This window comes from Ictidomys tridecemlineatus, chromosome 6 (assembly GCF_052094955.1).
Source record: "Ictidomys tridecemlineatus isolate mIctTri1 chromosome 6, mIctTri1.hap1, whole genome shotgun sequence".
NCBI lineage: Eukaryota > Metazoa > Chordata > Mammalia > Rodentia > Sciuridae > Ictidomys > Ictidomys tridecemlineatus.
The window spans coordinates 121,914,900-121,937,652 of NC_135482.1; the positions used below are offsets into that span (position 1 = coordinate 121,914,900).

The 22,753-nt window shown below is 38.7% G+C and overlaps 1 long non-coding RNA gene across 1 annotated transcript; it reads left to right on the top strand.

Moving 5' to 3' along the window:
• The first annotated feature begins 44 nt into the window (after nt 1-44).
• Nucleotides 45-21,186, top strand: LOC144365018 (uncharacterized). The gene is made up of 2 exons (XR_013423278.1): nt 45-437; nt 21,022-21,186. It is a non-coding gene; the product is annotated as an uncharacterized LOC144365018 (long non-coding RNA).
• Nucleotides 21,187-22,753: the final 1,567 nt, after the last annotated feature.

A 22,753-nucleotide genomic window follows, 5' to 3' on the forward strand; every position in this document is an offset into this window, starting at 1 on the left:
AGTGGCGCAGGCAGCGGCATTGGGCTGGGTTTAAGGTAGCGCCCGGCCGCCCGGGCTCCCCGCGGTCCTAGCGCTCGTCCTTCTGCCCGCGTCGCTCTGCGGCAGGCGGGGCGCAGCCATGCAGAGCGCGGAACTTCCTGGGAAGACGGCCGGGGAACCCTGGCTTCATAAAGAAAAGCCAATGAAAGATGCAAAGCCCGAGGCAGGCTGAGACCCCAAGTTCTCCTGCTTAAGAGAAGCTGGTAAACTGAAATCTAGCTCGCTACATTGAGTGAAACTGGGAAACTAGTTTTCACGTGGACGCTGTAATTTTGCGTCGCATTCTAAAATGTGACTTAGTCGAGTTGAGGGAAGGGGATGGTTTCACGGGCTTTGATGGACATGGCAGTTTTTCTTTCCTCCTTCAGCCAGACACAGAAGAGCAAACTAGATTGCAGGTAAGACGGTTGAATGTAAGTCATCCCCCAGAGACAGACAGACAGACAGACACACACACACACACACACACACACACACACACACACACACACTTGCCGATGTGGCCACCCTTTCGGTTTTGTTAGGGAGTTCTGCTGGGCATCTTTGCCTTAGGGCTATGTTTAGGTCCCGCCCGGCCCGGCCCCTCCGCTCGGGTCCCCACGGCCGCGGTGCTTTCGGGGGGGGGGGGGGCGCCAGAGAACCGCCTCTGTCCCCGAGTTCGACTCTTGCCCCAGACTAGCGCGCGCGTCTTAGGGGAGTAGGGTAGAGAAGAGCGCTCCAAACCACGCTATTTAGGACCAGCCGTGCCATACTAAATCCCATTTTGGCACCGGGAAGGGAGAGGCGAATTCCAGTGTCTCCCTCCGCGGATCCTGGAGATCAGGGCGCCAGACGCTTGCGGGGCGCCCTGGGCAGTAGGCGCTCCTTCCTACTCCGTCCTGTCGCGCCGCACTTGGAAGCGGATCTCCAGTCCCAGGTTCGGGCTTTTGCTCACGCCCATCTGCCTTCGCGCCCAGCTGGAGACAGGGACAAAGAAACTCTCTGCCCTGGGCCACAAGGGGCTCGGCCGGGCCGAGCCAGCCTTAGAGCCCGGCCCCGTTGCGCTCTGTTTCCCAGACCACCCGCAGGCGCCCGGATCCCCAGTGGCTGGAGACGCGGAGTGCGGCGCACCCCAATACACACACAGTCGCTCAGAAGCCCGCCCGCGAGCCCTGGTCTCTTTCCCCTGCTCCTCTTTGTTCACATTGTCTCAGAAAAGGCCCGACTCTGGTCAAGATGGTGAAAGTTGCTAAGACTTGAGCGCTGCTCCAGACGGCGTGCGAGTGAGAAGCAAAGTCCAAAGCAGACGCCGGACCCCTGTGGTGGGGAAGCGAACCAAAGCCTTTTTATGGGGGAGAAGTCGGACCCGCCTTAGAAGTCAGCTAAAGGCTGGAGGTGAAAACTGGGGTTGGCCCTATTCCGGCCTTAAAGGTTTCGCCGGAACATGAAATTGAGCAATGAATTTGCAGATTTCTGGGGGGCTAGAGGTACTGGCGACCTGGAGCAACCTTGCCTTTCTTCCCGGGGTGGAAAGAGTGCTCCGGAGGAAAGGGAACGGAGAAAGGGGGGCCTGGTGATCCTCCCCTCTTTCCATTCCCACACCCTTTGCCGCAGTCTGGGGTCACTGGGCGTCCGGGGACTGGCTGGGTTTGTCCTGCTTCCGAGTTTCTAAAGGCGGAGAGCCCTGCCCGATGGTATTGACAGCATTCACATCCGCGGGGTAGAGAGCGGGCTTTAACGTTAACTGCTCGGTGGCAGATACAAGAAGCTGGAAAGGAAGTGCCACTTCTCATAAACCTCCCGAGTAGCTCCCATTAATCACCGAGGCAACCATTAGCGCTGGGTTAAGCAGGAGCGTTCCTCCACCACTTGGGTACTATGCACCAAGTTGGTTACTTTAAAAAGAAAAAAAAAGATGGAAGAGAAGCAAAAGCAAGAGAGATGGAGACAGGTAGCTTGCTTGATACAGAGGGAAACGAGCAGCACGTGGACATTTTCCACTGAAGTCAGTACTGGGACCGTTTCCACCAGCTGTCCAGCTGTCTCCAACCACATTCTTTCGGTCTGGATTTAGACTGTCATCCAATGAGCAAAGACCATTTCCGCTTCTGAATCCCGCAGTGTCGTGACTGTCACTTTAAAAGGCGATGCAGCATTGAGAGAGAGAGAGAGAGAGGGCAAAGTAGCTGATGGAGCACTTTTCCAGGTAGAAGCAGGGCTCCTCCTGGGCGTCCTTTTCCCCTGCAATTGGTTTAATTCGTCTGCATCCATAACTCTAGCTGCACGCAGTTTTCCTGTGTCCCTTTCCGTTGCCCATCAGGTTTATCTGTTACTTAATGTTCAGTCGCTTTCCCTGTTTAGTAATAGAAACAATATCCTTCCCTTTCTCCAGTCATCACATCACATTTCTCCTGCACTCACCCCACTTCTATGGCTGACATCCTCGGGTTCCTCCACAGCTGTGAAACTTCCACATCCAGGCCTTTGTGTGTTACAAGTATTCCTCAATTAGTGTACAAATGTTAAGCTCCAAAGACTGTGGCCTTGCTTTTTAAAGACATGTGGTATATAGATTGTTTGATAACACCTGTCTTGAAAGACTGATGTTGGGAATAAAAGAAAAAAAATACACATAAAACAGGCAGCACACGACAGACACTCAAGACATTGTTGCTAACTTTATACAATTTCTTATATAGCTGTCCCATAAAACTTCTGTCCATGGGGGTAATTAGCAAAAAAAAAACTGCTATTAATTTTAATCCCACAGTTCTCTTATGCTGACTTCTCAAAATGTTGTGATCCTTTTCCCCTTTTCTCCCTACCTGTGTTTCTATCATGTTTGTCATGTGCCTAAACCTAGATAGGAATAAATGGCAAGAAGTCAAGTTTGCTATGAAAAGGAATGAGCACTAGAGTAGGAGTCCACAGCTCTGGAATATGTCATCCAAGTTTCTACCTACTCCCTGTGCAATTGTGGCTCCCCTCCTCAAGGGCCCCAGTGAGTTGCTGTGAAGATTGGTTTAGATGCAGGTATGTAAAGGTGGACTGTACACCGTAAAGTCCTCTACAAATTTAAGGTGGCATTTGGGGAAAAAAAATGTTCTGTTAATCTCTCCTGCTTTCTTGATTAATTTTCTTGGCCCACCTCCCAAAATGCAAATCAGCACAGAATCCTTTCATTCTCTTCAACAATAAAAGTATAACTACTTTATATAGATGGCTACTGCCATTCATTCTATCTCTGTTTCCTCCATTCTCCCCCATCCCACTCCACAAGGCTTCAAACTATTTAGGGGCTTTTGTTTGGAAACTGTGAGAAACATGGGATGGAGAGGGGTAGTTTGGGAAAATGAAAGTATGTTCCCAAGGATAGGTTTGACTGTGGTTAAGAGTATAGAACTTTTGTAGTCAGCATTTATTGACTATTTCCTGTATTTCAGACATTCTACTAAGTATGTTTGTGCTTAATGGAGTGAGATTTAAAATGAGACTTGAAGCCAGGCAGGGTGGTGGTGCACACCCATAATCCCAACTACTCAGGAGGCTGAGGCAGAAGGGTCTCGAGTTTGAGGCAGCCTGGCAACTTAGCAAGACCCCGTCTCAAAATAAAAAATGAAAAGCGCTTAGGTAATGGCTTGGGTTCAATCCCCAATACCAAATAATAATAATAATAATAATAAAGACTTGAATTAATGTGAAGGTATATATAATGTTCCTAGAGAGAAAAACTCAACTTTGGACATATGCATCCTTTTTTTCTAAATTAACCTAAAAACTTAGCCTCATCAAAACAAACATACCAAGTTTTTTTTTAATTAGACACAACGCTAAAGATAATATAGGAGATAAAATTGACAAGAAATTTTTCAACAAGAAAAATGAGTGGATAACTATTTCAGATATTTTAAAGCTTCAATAAGTGAAACAAAGTAGTATTATATGAATTATTCATTTTAGCATATAACAAATAAAACAATAATACAGAATAGAGGTTCTAAAAATAGGCCCAAATGAATATTGAAATTCAATATATGATAACAAACTAATAGGGGGAAAAGGAACTATTGAGTAAATAATTTTGAAAGAACTGAATGGGCAACTGGAGAAGAATAAGTAGCATTTATTCTTCATTCTTTTAAAACCCAAACTGAGCAAATCTTTAAATGTAAAAAATAAAATTACAACAAGTGCTTAAAAATGGAAGAATTTCTTTATATCTCAGTTGTTAAGGCCTTACCAATTGTAAATGCAAAATCCAAATGGCTAAAAGAGAATATCAATAAAAGCAACCACACAAAAAACACGTTTTTAATTGAATGGGAGGAAAACAATTCAAAAGATAAATGATCAGATGGGGAAAAAAAAGTACATCTCATATCAAGGTAAAGGACTAATTTTCTGCAGAGATAAGCACTCCTACAAATCAATGAAAAAATACAGCCTCTGGTGTCTGGTTTGACATGAAAAGAGCTTGGAAATCATCACTCCCATCTATACAAGGGAAAAGCCAAACAAACTAAAAATCAAGATTTTATCTTAAATTCATCAGAGGATTGAGGTCACAGGACAGACTGCTACCCTTAAAACTGGAGAGACCCAAGCAGATACATAAAATCACAGCTTACTAGAGCACAAGAGAGAAACCCACAGCTGGAGCAAGCCTAAGTAGGACCACTTAATTGCTGAAGGCTCCTTGTGGATATGTTTAAGAGTTAAAAGTTCACAAGGGTCCAGTCTTGGAAGACCCCACACATTTTCCTGAGTTTTGTATCCAGAAGCCCCACCAAGTTCACTGTGAAGATCTGATAAAAATCCCTTCCTACTTCTCTCAAGAGGAGGGGAGAGTAACTATTTTGAAATATTCCCAGAGCTTACTCTTCTTCAGGATACCAAGATGCCAGAGAAAATGTTTGTCTCTGACACTTGCAGCTACAACAAACAGTAAACTCAGGCTAACTCCTAACCACGTAAATATTAAATCCATGCTCAGACCCTCTACCACAGTAACTTTAGTTCAATACATCATGTCTGGCTTTCAGCAAAAAAATTACAAGGTATGTTAAAAGGCAAAAGAGCACCATCTGAAGAGATGAAACAAAGAAGAGAATCAGTTACAGCAGAAGTCTTAACATTACCACACTAAAAAATGAAGTAACTAGGATTAATATGCTAAAGTTTCTGTGGGAAAAAAGTGAACAACATGCAAGAATAGATGAGTTATGTAAAGAAATGTAAGGAGAGGGACACCAAATGAAAGAATGTAAAAGAAATGTTGGAAGTCACCAAGTGTGGTGATGCATGCCTGTACCCTCAGCTGCTCCCAGCTACTTCAGAGGCTGAGACACAAGTTCAAGGCCAGCCTAGGCAACTTGCTAAGACCCTGTCTCAAGTAGTTAAGTAAATATCTAAACAAATAAACAAAACCCTGTAAAGGAAATAAAGAATGCCTTTGATGGGATTATTATTAGATGGTCATAGCCAAGAATCCGTGAGCTTAAATATATGGCCACAGAAACTTCTCAAACTGAAATACAAAGGCCAAAAAGACTGAAAAAATGTACCTGAATGTAAAAGAAGAGTAGGACAATTATAAAACATGTATGTATTAGGTACACCAGAGGAGAAGGAAGGAAGAAAATATAAAATTATAATGGGTATTTTCCAAAATTAATGACAAATTCCAGACCACCAATCTAGGAAGTTCAGAAAACACTAAGCAAGGTAAATAATAAAATATCTTCACATAGACACATCATTTTCAAACTGTAGATGATCCAATAGGATTATATGAGTGCATTATGTATGCATGTATGGATATATCACAGTAAATATTATAATAATGTTATTCAAATCTAATCCAATTTTATTCTTTTACTTTTCTATAAGCAAACTTCTTACAGAAAATCATGTAAGTATGTGAAACTCATGGAGAGATAGGCAGGCAGGTAGGTAGGTAGGTAAGTAGGTAAATAGAGATAGAGAAAATCTTAAAAGAAGCCAGGATTGGGAAGACACCTTACCTATAAAGGAACAAAGAAAAAAATCTCATATTTCTTTTCAAAAATCATGCAAGCTTCCCAAGTTTGAAGAATATGGAATGAGATATTTAAAGGGTTGAAAGAAAAAAGAAAAACACCAATAATAGAATGAAATTGTCAGTTTCCAGAAAAAGGAAATACAAATTTTTTGTTTGTTTGTTTTTGCTTTGGGGTACCAGGGATTGAACTCAGAGGCACTTGACCACTGAGCCACATCCACAGCCCTATTTTTTTGTATTTGGTTTAGAGTCAAGGCCTCACTGAGTTGCTTAGTAACCTTGATTTTGCGGAGGTTGGCTTTGAACTCATGATCCTCCTGCCTCAGCCCCCTGAGCCACGGGGATTATAGTAGTATGCCACCATGCCCAGCACAAATGTGTTTTTGTTCAGTTTTTTTTTTTTTTTTACTTTTTTTAGTTGTAGATGGACACAATATCTTTATTTTATTTATTTATTTGTGTGTATATTTATTTATTTATTTATTTGTTTGTTTGTTTGTGGTGCTGAGGATAGAACCCAGTGCCCCAGCACTACAAACAGCAGCAATAGAAACAATACTGTGCGTTGGAGTTCCAGGAAATCAGTCACTCTCATACACTACTAATACAGATAATTTAATCTTTAATCCTGGCACAGCCTTTATGAAGGGCAGTTTGGTAAAATCTGTTAAAATTCCACATGCACAGCCCTTGGGCTGACCAATCTCTCTTCTTGTAATTTATCTTTTATATCTATGCACACATGTGCAAACTCATGTTTGCAGAAGATTCCACACTTTGGCTCTCTTTGTATTACCGAAAGATTGGAAATAATCTACATATCCATGAGAATGACCTGCTAAGCAAATTATTATAATTCATAAAATACAATCTTCCTAAGCTTGTTAAAAGGAAAACAATAAGTTTGCTTTTGAATACTGATATGGTCTAACCTCCAAAGAATATGGTTAAGAAAAAAATAAAATCCAGTGTATATGATATGCCATTATTTGTGTCTTACGGAAACCTTTTATATTCATACATATAGGTAATAGCTCTAGAAATCACTCAAGATGTAAATACATTAACATTGGTTGCCTTTGGGGGGAAAAAAAGTTGCATGGCTGTGTGACAAGGGCTAGGAGGGAATTTTTAAACTTTCACTAATTTTCTTGAATGTATTATTATTTTGCAAAAAAATAAACATTTAAATTTTTAATAATTACATACTCCTATGTGAAAGGCGTGTAAGGACAGTGTCTGATGCAAAGATCTTGTGAGCAGCTGCAGAAATTATGGACCATTTTTCCCATGCACTCCAGGTACATGAATTGATATAGCTCTGACAATGTGAAATTTAGGCTTTTGGGGAGTCCCCTAAGATGCAGTGACTTCTGATCTATTCCACTGTACGCTCTTATCTTTCCTTAGCTGCCCCCCCACCCCCACCCCCACCCCCTGTCCAGTCCACTTTACTTTCCTGCCTACTGTGACTGACAAAGCCCTGGGATTTTCTTCACCTACAACTGTCCCAATACTGTATCACATTGCTGGTTCAAAATACCCCATCTCCCACTCTGTGTTTATCATGTTCATGGCCAGTAAAGCTGCCTGGCCTCTGGATGTGACCTCTGTGTCTTTGTTTGCCTCTTTCCTTCCATCTCTCTTCACCCTTCTTTTGGTCTCTCCAACATAGCCTATTTTAACTTTTCCTGCCTGCCAAGCTGCTTGTTGTCATGGAGCTTACATTCCATGGAGGGAAACAGACAATAAGCAAGGAAACAAGATGATCCTAGACAGGAGTAAACGCCACGAGAAAAAATGAAATGGAGTCCCGTGGAAATGACCAGAAGCTCTGGATCTAGGGCTATCTGTGATGATGACACTTGAAATGATAAAAAGGAGCTGAACTTGCTAAGGAAATTCCAGGTGGAGGGATTAGCATGCACAAAGGCCAGAAATTGGAATGAACTTCAAATAACTGAGGAATAAAAAGGAGGCTAGGGGTAAGAGCAGAGTAAGTGAAGAGATGGATCATTTGGAACAAGTAAGAGACACTTCAGATCCTGTGGAACCTTGTAAGTTTCTAAGGAGTTGGGTATATGTGACAAGCCAGGAACTGAAGTAGACTTCAAAGAAGTGAAGAGTAGAATAGTGGTTACTAGATCCTGGTATTGATTTTTCTAATTCTAGACAGACCATGCAATTTTTTTAATAGATTGACATTCTCTGGAAGAATTTTCCATATTTCCATCACTTGTTTCCATCTCTCTTTTCTTGAACATCATGTTAATGTTCCTATGTTCTGATCCCAATAGTTTTATCATGGTGTGCTTCTGGTGTTTGTTTATTTTACATTGTTGTTTTTGTTGTTGTCTCTTTATTTTCATTCATCCCTTGCCCCTTTGCATTCTAGATATTGCTGATTATATGCCAGATACTGTATATAGAAGGAGAGGCTCAAAAATAAAAGACAATGAATATAAGATTCTAAATACATTTTTTAAAACCTGTCTGGGTTTTCCTCATTATCTATATAGAAAAATTATTAACATTTATTACATTTGTACAAGTGTAGTCTAGCAGTATTTAGATAACCTAAATGCAATATACATGTTTAGTCTCAGAAGAATTGGAATAAAACCGTGTTTCTGCAGGTTTACAAGGAATGATGCTATTAGCACTTGTAACAATAATACCATTTCACACTTATACTCTATAATAAAAAAAGCTGATTGCCTTTTTTTCTTAACTGTTCGAAGTTTATAATACATAAAATTGATAATTTTAAAAAGTGGAGGCTCCAAATAATGATAGATTCTACCAGAGAATGTATTCTTTTTCTTTTAGATAGATTGGATGAGAGGCCAATAACCTGAATCCAATCAAGAGCTGAATTGGGTTAGGACTAGGTCTGTTTTAGTAAGACTCAGCAGACCTTTGGTTTGTACCTGTTCCTTGGGCATATATCCCCTCCGACACATCCTAGTGAACATAAGGTTTCTCAATTCTAAAAGACAGTGGGAAATCAATCTCTACCCTTCAGAGGTTTTCAAGCTCTATATCCTCTTTGCCCCACAAAGCTTCAAAATCTAGCGAATGTGTTGAAAGGGGAAATAGATGTATGCTTGAAGCAGGTTTTGTCCCCTGGAGGCTCTTTGATTCTTAAGAACAGAAGACGGTGGAAGTTTCATTTGCCTTTAGAAAATTTCAGACTCACTCCTCAGTATTCTGTGAAGCCCAGAGATTCAGCAAATATCTAGTAGAGAAATCCAGTTCTGAATTTGAAACACCCAAAGTTTCTAATTCATCACACTAACACTATGCGGGTTAAAGCTTTGCTGGTATCATTTTCCTTCATATGTACCTCTGTGTGAACCAAATCCAATCCTCAACCTGTGTCCAGAATCAATAAATGTCTCACAGTCAAAATGAAGCTGCCAATCATCAGCTTACCTTAGGACAGTTTTCTTTGTCATTTTAGTTCATCAAGTAGCTATGTGTTTCACAACTTTCTGATGCTTTTAAAAATATAATTTTTGTAATTTCTCTAGTCTTTCCTAGCTGCTACAGTGGGTCTATTGGCCTAATTCAACCAGCTGCATTCTGTCCAAATGTAGTAATTTAATATTTTATTTTTGAAAATGAGATAATTATTCTACCAAGGATTCTACCTTTTATTTCATAGTGTTTATTGTTATTGTTTTGTTTTGGTTTTTTGTTTGGTTGGTTTTTGGTTCCAGGGATTGAACCCAGGTATGCTTAACCACTGAGCCACATCCCCAGCCCTTTTTTAGTTTTTATTTTGGGACAGGGTTTCACTAAGTTACTGAGGCTGGCTTTGAACTTGTGATCCTCCTGCCTCACCCTCCTAAGCCACTGGGATTGTAGGCATGTGCTACTGTGCCTAACTTCATAGTGTTTTTAAGGCAATTTATTTTTAACTGATACGCAGACATAAAATTGTACATATTAATGGCATAACATGGTGTAACTATACATGAATACCTTGTGTAGTGTTTAAATCAGGTTAAAAATATCTATCTCTTCAAATATTCATCATTTCTTTATAGTAAAACTTCAAAATCCTTAGGCCTAGCATGCATGAAGTCTTGGGTTCCACACCAGTACTGAAAAAAAGAAAAAAACCTTAAAAATCCTTTCTTCTAACTTCTTGAAATGTACAGTACATCATTGTTATCTATAGTCACCCTCCGTGTATTTTGTAGTGTTTATCGTTTTATTTTTTTTTTTTTTTTTTTTTTTTCTTTTTTTTTTTTATTGGTTGTTCACAACATTACAAAGCTCTTGACATATCATATTTTCATACATTAGATTGAAGTGGGTTATGAACTCCCAATTTTCCCCCAAATGCAGAATCACATCGGTTATACATCCACAGTTTTACATAATGCCCAATTAGTAATTGTTGTATTCTGCTACCTTTCCTATCCCGTACTATCCCCCCTCCCCTCCCCTCCCTTCTTCTCTCTCTACCCCATCTACTGTAATTCATTACTCTCCTTGTTTATTTTCCCATTCCGCTCATAACCTCTTATATGTAATTTTGTATAGCAATGAGGGTCTCCCTTCATTTCCATGCAATTTCCCTTTTCTCTCCCTTTCCCTCCCATCTCATGACTCTGTTAAATGTTAGTCTTTTCTTCCTGCTCTTCCTCCTTGCTCTGTTCATGGTTGCTCTCATTATATCAAAGAAGACATTTGGTATTTGTTTTTTAGGGATTGACTAGCTTCACTAAGCATAATCTGCTCTAGTGCCATCCATTTCCCTGCAAATTCTATGATTTTGTCATTTTTTATTGCTGCATAGTACTCCATTGTGTAAAGATGCCACATTTTTTTTATCCATTCATCTATTGAAGGGCATCTGAGCATGCTACAGGGATGCTGCCATATCGATGTTCATAGCAGCACAATTCACAATAGCTAGACTGTGGAACCAACCCAGGTGTTTATCGTTTTAAAGGTTTTACACATTCACTTATCTCAACTAGACCTTTTACCATGTAGGTAAACCAGGGTACCCAAGTCAGCAGGGAATTCATGAAGTCATACCACCTGAGTACAACTGTCAAGTGAAAAGCCAGAAGGGTCTTTCTGAGTTCTGAAATCTAGCTTTTCTATACTCTCTTCAATTTAAAGACATAAAAGTAAATAGATTATATTCACCAGATCAAACAACATTATCCTCCACAGTCTTACACTTATTAGTCTTTATTTTATTAGTCTTTATTTATAAGACTGAATGAATGCAGACTCAAAGTTATTACTGAACCATCTTTTTATATGTTGATAAAGGTGAGTTTACAATATTCATGAAGCAATCGCCTCAGGCACCATTTCCTACCAGATTGCAGATTGGAGAAAACACAAAATTAAAAATAACATTATAAACTTTACAAAAGTCATACAGCAGCAAAATCGTACCCTAAGTAAACCTACTCTCATATTAATTCTATGAATTGCGCTGGTATATAGATTAACCTCTAGATAACTATCCCCGCTTCTCAGTATTCTAGATAGCTTTACCAAGCTAGTCTTTCAGCAAAGGGAACGTGTGACATCTTTAAGAATCTTCTTCTAACTGGCTTTTGTTAATCCAATAAGCCCTTTTTGCTTGGAAGGGTAATTGCTATCTAGCTGAACTGGTCTTTCACATTGTGGTCAGCAATGAGGTAACCCTTGAAAGAAAGTTCATTTGTCCAAAACTTCTCCCCCAGCTTTGACACATTTTTTTTTTCAAACCTACAAGATGAAAGGCAAGGGACTCCCATTCATAAACTAGTTAGATCCAGAAGACACACAGTTAATATCAAGTTATACAGTTGTACATAAGCATTTACTCAGGAATAACTGAATAGCCCGGGCTCAAAGAAAAGAAGGAAAATATGGTCACACCCAGCATACCACATCACATTATATAACTACACTGTGGTTATGATGTTCTTATTTGCAATATACAGGAGCTACTTCAAGGCTAAGGAAGTGAAATCGTGTTTAAAAATGCCAAAGATGGTGGTGCTTCCTCATGCTGTACTTTGATCATGCCCGTGTTTTAACTGGTCATAGTTAGGATTATTTATTTAATGGGCTGTTTATTTCAAAGTGTTGGACACACCATGAAAGCACAATAAAAAATTCTCCATACTTCTGAGTACACTCAAATATGAAGAGAATTCTGCATTTTGAGTCACCTCACCTAAAAAGCTAAGAAATACAACTAACAATGCTCATTATTAACCCTCAAACATTTCTTTAACAGTAACTAAAACTTATTTATTTCTTTTTCTTTGCATATCTCCACTTAGGTTGGATGGCCATGTGGCAATTTTCCTGTCCACCTCAAGTATGTGTCTGATTATGTGGATTTTAAATGATATACTAAACAAAGACCAATCCCAGATCTAAAACCTCCATGATTTTTTCCTCAGTAAAAATCACTGGAATGTGAACTAAATTTGAAAACATAAACAAGAGTAAGACATCAATAGTAATACATCTAAAAGTAAAAAGGTATGCTTCACTGTGCTGAGTTTAAGAAAAACACTTACACTAGAGATGGTAAAATATGGAGCCAGATGTTGACACTTTTCGCGTATTCTTTTCTCAAAACAAGTTGAAAAGGAATGCTCTTACATGATCCATAGATCCTTCATCCATGAAAGATAATATCAGGTAAAATAAACAAAAAAGAGACTGGATAGCAAAGTAGAAAGAGATGTTCTTCAGAAGTTCTCCTGTCTGGCATAACCAAAGCTGAGGACGTAGCTCAGGGACAGAGCAGTTGGATAGCATATGCATATCCTTGGGTTCGGACCCCCGCACGGCAAAATTCTTAAAAAAAAAAAAATAGTCCCAAGACCAATGTCCTCACTGTCTGGTGTGGATGAGAATAATATTTGTCACATGCTTGTTTTGAGCATAAAAAAGAAATGCATAGGTTAGTGCCTGTTAGCCCCAAAAAGGCTCAATAAAGGTATATCTTATTAAAAAGCATAAATTATTTTTTCCTTAACAGTAAATCTATTTTCAATAAGAGAGGGGGCAGTGAGAAAGAATAAACTCAGTGTTTATGTTTTTATGAAGACTAAATAATAACAAGAAGGAAAGCAGGTGGGAAATAATTTAAATATAATATGAATAGCTCTATACAGAAACCAGGAAGGAAACCTGATTGAAATACACCAAAATACTGGCATTAGTTATAGTAGGGTCACGCACTGATTTGTTTTTGTTCTCTATTTCCCAGATTTTCAGTAGTGTGGTTGTATTACTTTTGTAATGAACAATATTTTTTTTATTTTAAAAGCTAAATGATGTGTTTCTCATAATAAATTACCTACTTCTTAGCAAAGACATTCAAGATATTGTTTTATATCCTCCAGAGCTGTTTGAAATAACTGCTAACAATGATTTCATTCAGTTCATCATTTATTGAGAGCCATGTGACAGCTTCTAGGAGAAAACAAAATAAATGAGATAGGGTCCTGTCCTCATTATGTCTCTTGGTAATAACAATGATTGTAGTTCTCCCATTGTAAATCAGTTTGAGCATTAAGGGTTACTGTATCAGCCCCACACCACCAGGGAAACAGAAAGAGGGAGAGGGAGAGGGAGTGAGGGAAGAGGGAGAAAGATTGACTGCAAGGAATCAGCTTACTCCACTGTGAGGCCTGGTTGGCAAATCTGAAATCTGTAGGGCAGCCCTGCAGGCTGGCAGTTCTGAGGCAGGCAGTAGCCCTGCAGTCCACAAGTGGAATTTTTTCTTCCTCAGAGCAAACTCAGTTCTGCTTGTAAGGCCTGAAGCCTGTGATGAAGCCCATATAGATTGCTAAGACAATTTCCCTTTACCTAAACTGATTGTAGCCATCAAGCCCATCTACCTAGATGACAACTAGATTGCGTGGCGGAGGGCTGTAAATCTTGCCAGGTGGACTCATGTGTCTCACTATTTTTTTATTTTATCCTACTTCCTAGTTTATTTAAAGACACCAGTATGTCAGCTCATTCCAAACCCCACCAAATACAGTCCTCTCAAGAAATAAAACACTCTTGCTTATCCCTGCCTTCCTTCCCAAGGCCAACTTGATACAATACTCCATCATTAAAAACACAAACAAGCAAGCATTCTCTCACTGGAGAATGCCTGAACAAGTAAGGACAGTATTCTTATTCTGGGTGGGCTTTTGCTTTAATCATGGTAAAAACCATGGTAGAGAGGCATTAGAAGTCAAGGAAAAGCAAAATTTGCTCCCTATTAACACTAATGTCAAATTTAGAGAGGCAAAGAGTAGAGACCAGCTGTGATTGCTACACTGTAGACTCCACAAATATTTTGCTATGACTGACCTTTATTAAACTTTACTTTAATTGAAAAATTATTTAATATATTTAGGCTGTAGTCCCTTACTAATTTACATAATTGTTCTTATTCATGCCACATGTATACAACACTAGTTCTTAAGCAGGGTAGGTATGTTCCTAGAGAACGTTAGGTGGTGTCTAGAGGCAAGTTTGGTCATTACAATGGGAGAGCACCAAGGGAGCATAGGTCAGAGGTGATTCTAAACATCCTACAGTGCATAAGACAAGGAGTTATCAATCCAAAATGTCAGTAATGCCAAGGTTCAGACACCCCAGTCTAGATCATCTAGATTAAAATTTAAAATTAAATTTTAATCAACTTCCTCAAAAACTAAATCTGAAGAAGCTAATAATAAAAAGAAAGATTAAAAATCTTTTTTTTATTCTGATTCTCCACTGAAACAGAATTAAAATGAGATACATGTGTAAAGAAACAGATAAATGTTTTAGTCAGATTTTTTTATCACTATGACCAAAAGACCTGACAAGAACAATTTTAAAGGCAGAAAAGCAATATACAGAAGATTTTGTGTGTGTGTGTGTGTGTGTGTGTGTGTGTGTCCGTCCATTCCAACTTTATCCAGAGCTTATCTCTGATTTTATGTATATCTGTGTGTATACACACACACACACACACACACACACACACACACACACACACACACAGAACCAGAGACAAGGAAATTTATAATAAGGAAATGGCTCATAATCACAGAGGCTGGCAAGTCCACAGTCCACAGGGTTAATGTCCCAGTTAAAGTCTGAAGATCAGGAGCTGCTGAAGAGCCAGGAAGAACTCATATCCAAATCCAAAGGCCATCAGGCAGAAAAATTCTTACTCTGGGAAAGATCAAACTTTTTAATCTATTTAAGCCTTCAATTGTTTGGATGAGGCCCACCCACATGAGGGAGGGCAATCTCCTTTACTTGGTTACAGATGTAAATGTTAATTTCATCCAAAACTATCTAGAAATTCCCAGAATAACACTTGACCAAATATCTGGGCACCCCATGGCACTCAAGTTGAATCACAAAATTAACCCTATGGGATAAAAGTACCATAAAGAGAAGGAAAATTGGAAATTAATGTTTAATAATAGGGAATCCGTTAAATCAACTAATTCAGACACACACCAATATACTATCCACTATGTTTTTTTAGTATGGTAGAAGGTCAGTTAGTGCCATGAAAAGATTCCTTACAAGTCATTGACCTGGACTCTGCTATCATATACTTGAATTCTTATAAAACCTATAACTCATTCTAGCCCAGAAATATGAATCCATTTAGTGCCTCAGGTCCTCCCTTCCCAGAAGCAGAAAATAGAATTATGTGGTTAGAAGGAAATTGTGATCCTCCACTCAAATCCCTACAAATAACTTAAAGAAAATAAAACATGTTTGGCGATGTATCTCAGGGGCAGAGCATCTGCCAAGCATACATGCGGCCCTGGATTTGATCTCCAATACGTGGAAGAACAGAGGGAGGCGACTCAACTAATTCTTGAGAAATTTAACAATCCCAAATAAAATATAACCTTTTAAAAAAGAGAAAGAAAAATAAGACAATGATTTAGATTTATCTTAATTTATGGATAGAAACTTAATTTCAGAGACTTTTTAAATAATAAGCATTTAAATTACAAACTAGGATTTAGTGCCAATTGATAAAATGGAGAAAGTAAAAAGGTGTTTGCAAAATAATATTTCACAATTGCTATTTTTGCTGAAAATCAAGATTGCATAGGAGAGATTGGTTGATACTCTAAAGAGTATCCTCACCATCAAAGGAAACCCTGGGTACTCAAAAAAAAAAACAGTTCCAGACATGTGAATTGTGATTTTTAAAAATTCTAAACTGGGCATAGTGGCACACACCTATAATCCCAGCTACTCAGGAGGCTAAGGCAAGAGGATCACAAGTTCAAGACCAGCCTGGTCAATTTAGCCGGACTCTGTGTCAAAATAAATTAAGTAATAAAAAGGGAGGGGGCTGGAGAAGAGGGTCAGGCAGGCAGGCAAGCAATAATTTCAGAAATGGCTACTTTTCTCTATCTGTGAAATAAAGTTTGGGATCAAAGAAAGTCTTTCTAAATTTATTTCTGACATTAATCATCAAGAAAAAAATATAAAGTATTGATTTTAACATCATTGTCTGGGACCAGCCTTTCAGAATTTATAAATTTACAAACCAAACTGTTAATAACACTTAAATGTTTAAATGCTGCCTCATTTGAGCTTAACACTCTAATCTTAATGACCAAATATACTTCTTGTACAATGTTGTATATGTGTGAACTGCAACAAAGTCTAAAGAAACACTGGTTCTTATTTCCAGGATGTAACCTTTGATTATGAATCTGTTCCTCTTGTACTGAAAATTGAGGACAATAGAAGTCAGAACCATTATGAGAAGAATGCCTGTGAAGTACACTGAGATCCTTAAATAAAAGTTACATACAAACACAAACACTGAAGCTACAGTATCATTATAGCTACAACAATCCACACAATCAGAAAAGTTTTCTTTGGTTATGCAGAATTGGTTACTGAAAGGCATTACCTCTATTGGGAAGGCATTTGAATTAATTCTCCTTAAACCTAAAATAATTTATCAAAGGACTTTCCTTCCTTCTATAAACACTGTCCCATGACTGTCTGCTGAGTAAAGATGCTGCAGATGAACACACTGTCCATGGACAAGGAGTTCTGGAACTTTACCAGAATTCTCATGGGATCCTTATTTAAAATGCATATTCCCCATGAATTCAACCAAACTTGCATATGTACACATATGAATATAGCACAGTGAATCCCAACACCAAGTATACTCACAAGATGCTATTTAAAAAAAAAAAACTACAATAAATTGCAGAAAGATCCGTAGACAAAGGGGAGCAGAGCAAGAGAGGAAGGGGGAGGAGAAAAATGCTGGGAACCGAATTAGAGCGAATTGTGTTCCATGCTTCTGTGATTATGTCAAACTATATCCTACTGTTAATATATAACTAAAAAGGATCAATTAAAAAATGCACATTCCCCAGCACAGGAAGGTAACTACAGTTCACAATAATTTTATTATATATTTTATAAAGAACTTGAAGACAGGAATTCCAAGGTTCCAACACAAACAAATGACAAATGTTTGAGGCAATGTTTATGTTAATTATCTTGACCTGATCATGACATATCATGGACATATATTGAATTATCACACTGTAGCCCATAAATATCCATAATTATGTGTCAGAATTTTTGTAATACTGATCCTTGAGATCAACCTCATAGAGATTCCAATCACCGTGTCTGTGGAGAGGGGACCCAAACACCTATATTTTTCATATGTACACCCAAGTCATTCTGAGTGATCATCAGAAAACACACTTGGGGAGACTCTGCCATATGGGTTAGCCTTTGACTTGTTTTACCTATTATGACTTTTGCTGGTTGATTTGCCTTCTCTTATCTGGTTTCCTTCTCAATCCAGAGCTTTGCGAACTTGGCTGAGCATTGAAGCCATCTGGGAGCCGGGCACCACCCTCAAAGATTCTATGTAAATTGGTCCAGAGCCAACTCACTTCCATGCAGTTTTTTTTAAAGAACCCCAAGTTACAGTCTAGTTTGAGGATGTAGTCAGTGGTCTGCAAACTGGCTCTAAGTGTCCCTCTAGCCCACTTAGTCATTTCATCACCCAGCTCTGAGTACCTTAGCAAACCACTTGTTTTGGTGCCCACAGCCAGGACTCCTACTCCAGGGGAGACAATAAAGTCATGAAGACGAAGGACTTTCCTACCAAGAAGAAAGAGGTCCTTCTGAACTGAAGCTTCCCATCCTGGATGCAGTCCCAGAGAGCTTCTTTGGGGACTGTCTGTTACTCCCAACCAAAACAGATCCAAGCCCAATGAAATGAGAGAACGTTTAGTCATAGAATATGGGATTTTCCCACTAGCAAAGTAGGTTCCCACTCCTTCATGAGAAACGCTCTGCTTTAACTGGCCAAAAATAAGTAGACAAATAGTTAATGAATTCATAAATACTAAATAAACATTTAGTCAGTGAGTACTTAGTGCAATTATGTATTTATTCTTGATCATTAAAACCAGAAGAGTTCTCTTGAGAGAAAGGAATCCTTTTTTTATAGTAACATATATGTATATGTACAGAATGCATAGGGTATTTGTTGTAAAATATTCAACTAATTCAGAAGTGTGGGAAGTAAAAAATAAACAAGCTCTCCCATCCTCCAAAATTGGGCACATACTAGTACTTGCTGTGTATCCTTCCAAATCTTTTTCTAAGTGCCACATACATGCACAAGGTTGTTCCTTTTAAATGGGAACAAAGTATACAAATTGATATGCAGCCCACTTTTTAAAACTCAGTTCTATACCCTGGATATCCACCTCTGTCTGAACACACCGATTTGCTTCATTCTTAGTAAATGACCATTTCAGTTTCCATGGTGTGATTATACCCAGGCACTGCAATTCAAGAATTTTTCCCTATCTGTGAATGTCTGGATGGTCAATATTTTTTCACTCTGCTGGACAATGCCATGATGAATATCCTTTATAACTAGGTGTAGCACTCGCCGGAAGTCAGTACCCCCTCTGCACAACTGCAGGCAGCAGGGCTCCAAGATGGCAAAAGATTGGTTCTGGAGTTGAGCCAAAAAAAAAAACTGCCAGAATCAGTGGCTATTTTAGCATAGCTATTGTTCTTATACTTATTCCTGAGAAGGCTTTCCATGACTGTTTCTGATATTCAGTTCAGACCAATAAATATGGATCAATGCCAACTCCATGCTCAGCCCTGTACTAGATGCCAAGGATCCCAATGTTGCATGGGAAATACTCCCAGCCCTCAAGGAGCTATCTGTCAAGTGCCAATCTAGTAATAAAAGCAAGAGTATAAAGGGATAACAGAACAGAGGTGGGTGGAATGGCTTCATCAAGCCCTGATACAAACCTGTGCTTAAACCTTTTCTAATTTTGCCCCTGGACTAATTTAGCTGCTATCTCAGTACCTGCCTAACTTTCAAGAGATGAAATCCCTCTAAGAACATTTCAAAAAGATCTCCCCTAGAAGATACATTGATCATACATATAAGGGGAAAATTCTAGTAAAATATATATTTTACTAGGGAGGGAGGGAAGGGAGGGAGGGAGGGAGAGAGAGAGAGAGAGAGAGAGAGAGAGAAAGAGAGAGAGAAGCCTTAATCTGATAATCTGAAATCCAAAATGCTCCAAAATCTGAGATATTTTGAGTACCATTAAGAGGCACAAGTGGAAAATTCTATACCTTGTTATTTCATACATAAAATTATTTATACTATTGTTTAAAAATACCTTCAAGCTATTTGCGTAAAGTATATATGGAACATAAATGAATTTTGTTTACAAACTGCCCTGTCCCTAAGGTATCTCATTATGTATATGCAGATATTCCAAAATCTGAAATCCAAAAGACTTCTGAACCCAAGCATTTCAGATAAGAGACACTCAACCTGTGTTTCTGTTCCTCTGAAGAAGTCAGACTTCTGCAAGTTTCAGGAAAGACTATACATAATTCATCTAATGGATTTTTGGTTTTCCTTCCATTGGCCTTGCATTCTAGTTCTTGTTGTCGTCTTTCCACATGCTTGAGTTTAGATTTCCTTCCTAGTACTTGGTGTGGTTCATTTTGTACTATCTTCAAGTGAAGTTGGTCCCCAGAGTAACAATTCTTCATGCATTTGAATACCATCAGTAAATCTCACTTCAATTATGTCTTTCCAAGCAAAGAGACACTGGTTTTCTTATTTTTGTTTTCATTTTCCTCACCTTTAAACCTTACACTGTATTTCAGGTTCCTTAGACCTTTTTATTCTATAGGTTATGCTCCCTGACATGACCCAAGTATCATTTCAAGCTTCGGCAGAGCTCCACTCCTTGTCCTTTTCACCGATATGTTCAAGTCTCAAGAAGGAGATGTGGGGACTGGTCTGAATTAAGTGCTCAATAAACATTTGTTGAATGGATAAATGAATGAATGAATGTCCCTGTCTCATCTTTCTGTTCTAGGTCTGATTACCTGAACAGTGTACTGATTAAGGATATAACGATGATTGTGCAGATTATAAAAATGTTTGATTACACCTTAAAGTTATCTGCTCAAATACAAGGGGAGAAGTTTTCAAGTTCTATAAAACAATGTGTGTGGCTACTTTCCAAATTTTTCTTACTCACTTAAGGCATTTTATATTCATGAGCCTTGATGTTATGGCAATAACTCTGCCTTCAACCATGTTTCATTTCTGGTTTCTAAAACCCATGCAGTGTTTTCATGCCAAGTCCCAGCTGTGCCATTATTGATGAGTAAGTGTACTATTTGGCATTACAGGTCAATGAATATTGAGGCTTGGATCAGAAACCAATTTTTGAACTAAAGGCTAATGCTAATGTTTTTATTTTCCTTTGTGAGTAATTATATTCTGTTCAACTTTCGTTAGAGAGCACTGTGGTTTCCAGAAGAAAGTCCTGGGCTTGGAGAAACTGGGGTCGATTGACTGTCAGATACAATAAAAGTTACCTCTTTTACTCTTTCTTTATTCTTCATAGATTTGCTGCTGTTCCTTAAATTATGCAAAAAGAGGGAGAGAAAAAAAACCTGAAAGAGGAATATGAACAACTATGAAGCCTCCATTAGACCTTGGCAGAGGCCCAAAGAGACCACCAAGCTTGCTCATAAATGCAGAGTGTCTAATAAAAATGTGATGATGATTATTATTATACATTTATTGCACAGCAAAAATGCACTAAATTAAAAAATGTTTTTCATATCTCCTGATGGGTGTGTAGAAACTGTGGGCTGTTTGTTTGCCCCAGTAATTGGCATGTTGTCCTCATAGTCTGATGCCTGTCAAGAGTCACCATCCTGCTCCCATGCAGATTTTCTATGGCCCAAGGACTGCTCCTCACATCAGTACCATTAAATTATGGATCAAGTTCCGTTCTATAGATTTAGTCAATGTGGGAAAAGAATGTTTACCAAGCCCTTTGAGCTTTTTTTCTATTTCTCCAAAAGACTCTGGAGTACTATTGCATAGTATGGTGACTATAGATAATAATTATGTACCATAGGTTTCCAAAAGCTAGAGGAAAGAATTCTGAAAGTTTTTGCCACAAACAATTGATAGACATATGATGAGATAAATATGTTTAACCTGATTTAAACATTACGCAATGTGTACATATATCAAACATTACATGGTACCCTATTAGTATGTTAACTTTTATGTTTTTTGTATCAGTTAAAATAAAAATGGATTATAATCTTTAAAAAGAAAGGACTTGGTTGAGGTTTCCCTGTGAAGAATTTGCTTTTTAACCCAAAGATTACACACATCTCCTACGTCTACCATGATTTAAAAAGCAACACAGATAACGGCTACCATCTTAAAGCAAACTCCCATTCTATTTCGAGAACAACAAAACGTAGTTTCTCAGAGAATTTTAGAACTCCCCCAACAACCATTATTTTATAAGCACTTTACCAGCTCTTAGGCAAAGTTTCTTAACAAAATAACAAATATTTAATGAGAACCACAACTCGCATTTCAAACAGGTACTTTATGAACTGCTTGCTATCTCTAAGTTCTGCAAAGAGAAGAGTAAAATGAAGTCAATAGAAAGCTCTTTTCTTAAAGCAAATGAGGGCTGCTGTTTTCTTTTGCACCTCCTCCTCTTTAAAGCTACACAGTGAAAGGACTCCAGCCAAAGCAGAAAGCACTTGTTACAGGACCCAACTTGACTGGGCATTATTATGCCAGCATACCTAAGGCCAGTTGCTTAAAAGGTAGCTTCCCTTTTTGCACCTACAATTATTTTCATACACAAATAGTGTGCATTAAATTGGTCATTTGTGAGCTGAAATTCAGCATTGTCTCCTCATTTTGACCGAATAAGGGATCATTTTCTAGTGAAATTATATTTTATGAGTAATTTTCAAGTCTGCTTGCTATGGCTGAGACAAACACTTAACCCTAAAAAATGACATCAAGAGCTCTCTTTAAAACTTCAGACAGGAAACCTGGAAATGATGCTGAGTGGTAGAGCACTTGCCTAGCATGTTTGAAGCTCTGGGTTCCATCCTTAGTATCATAACACAATAATACAACAACAAAAACTTAGGCCACTAAACTTACTTGTGATCTGTTAGACTAAAAAGGACATGATTCTTCTCGGGGCCAGGACGAGGATGAGGCAAGCAAGATGCCTGGGATGCATGATTTAAGAGGCCCTCCCTCTCAGGAGCTGACCCTGTGCAGATGCAATCCTATGAGGATTTTGC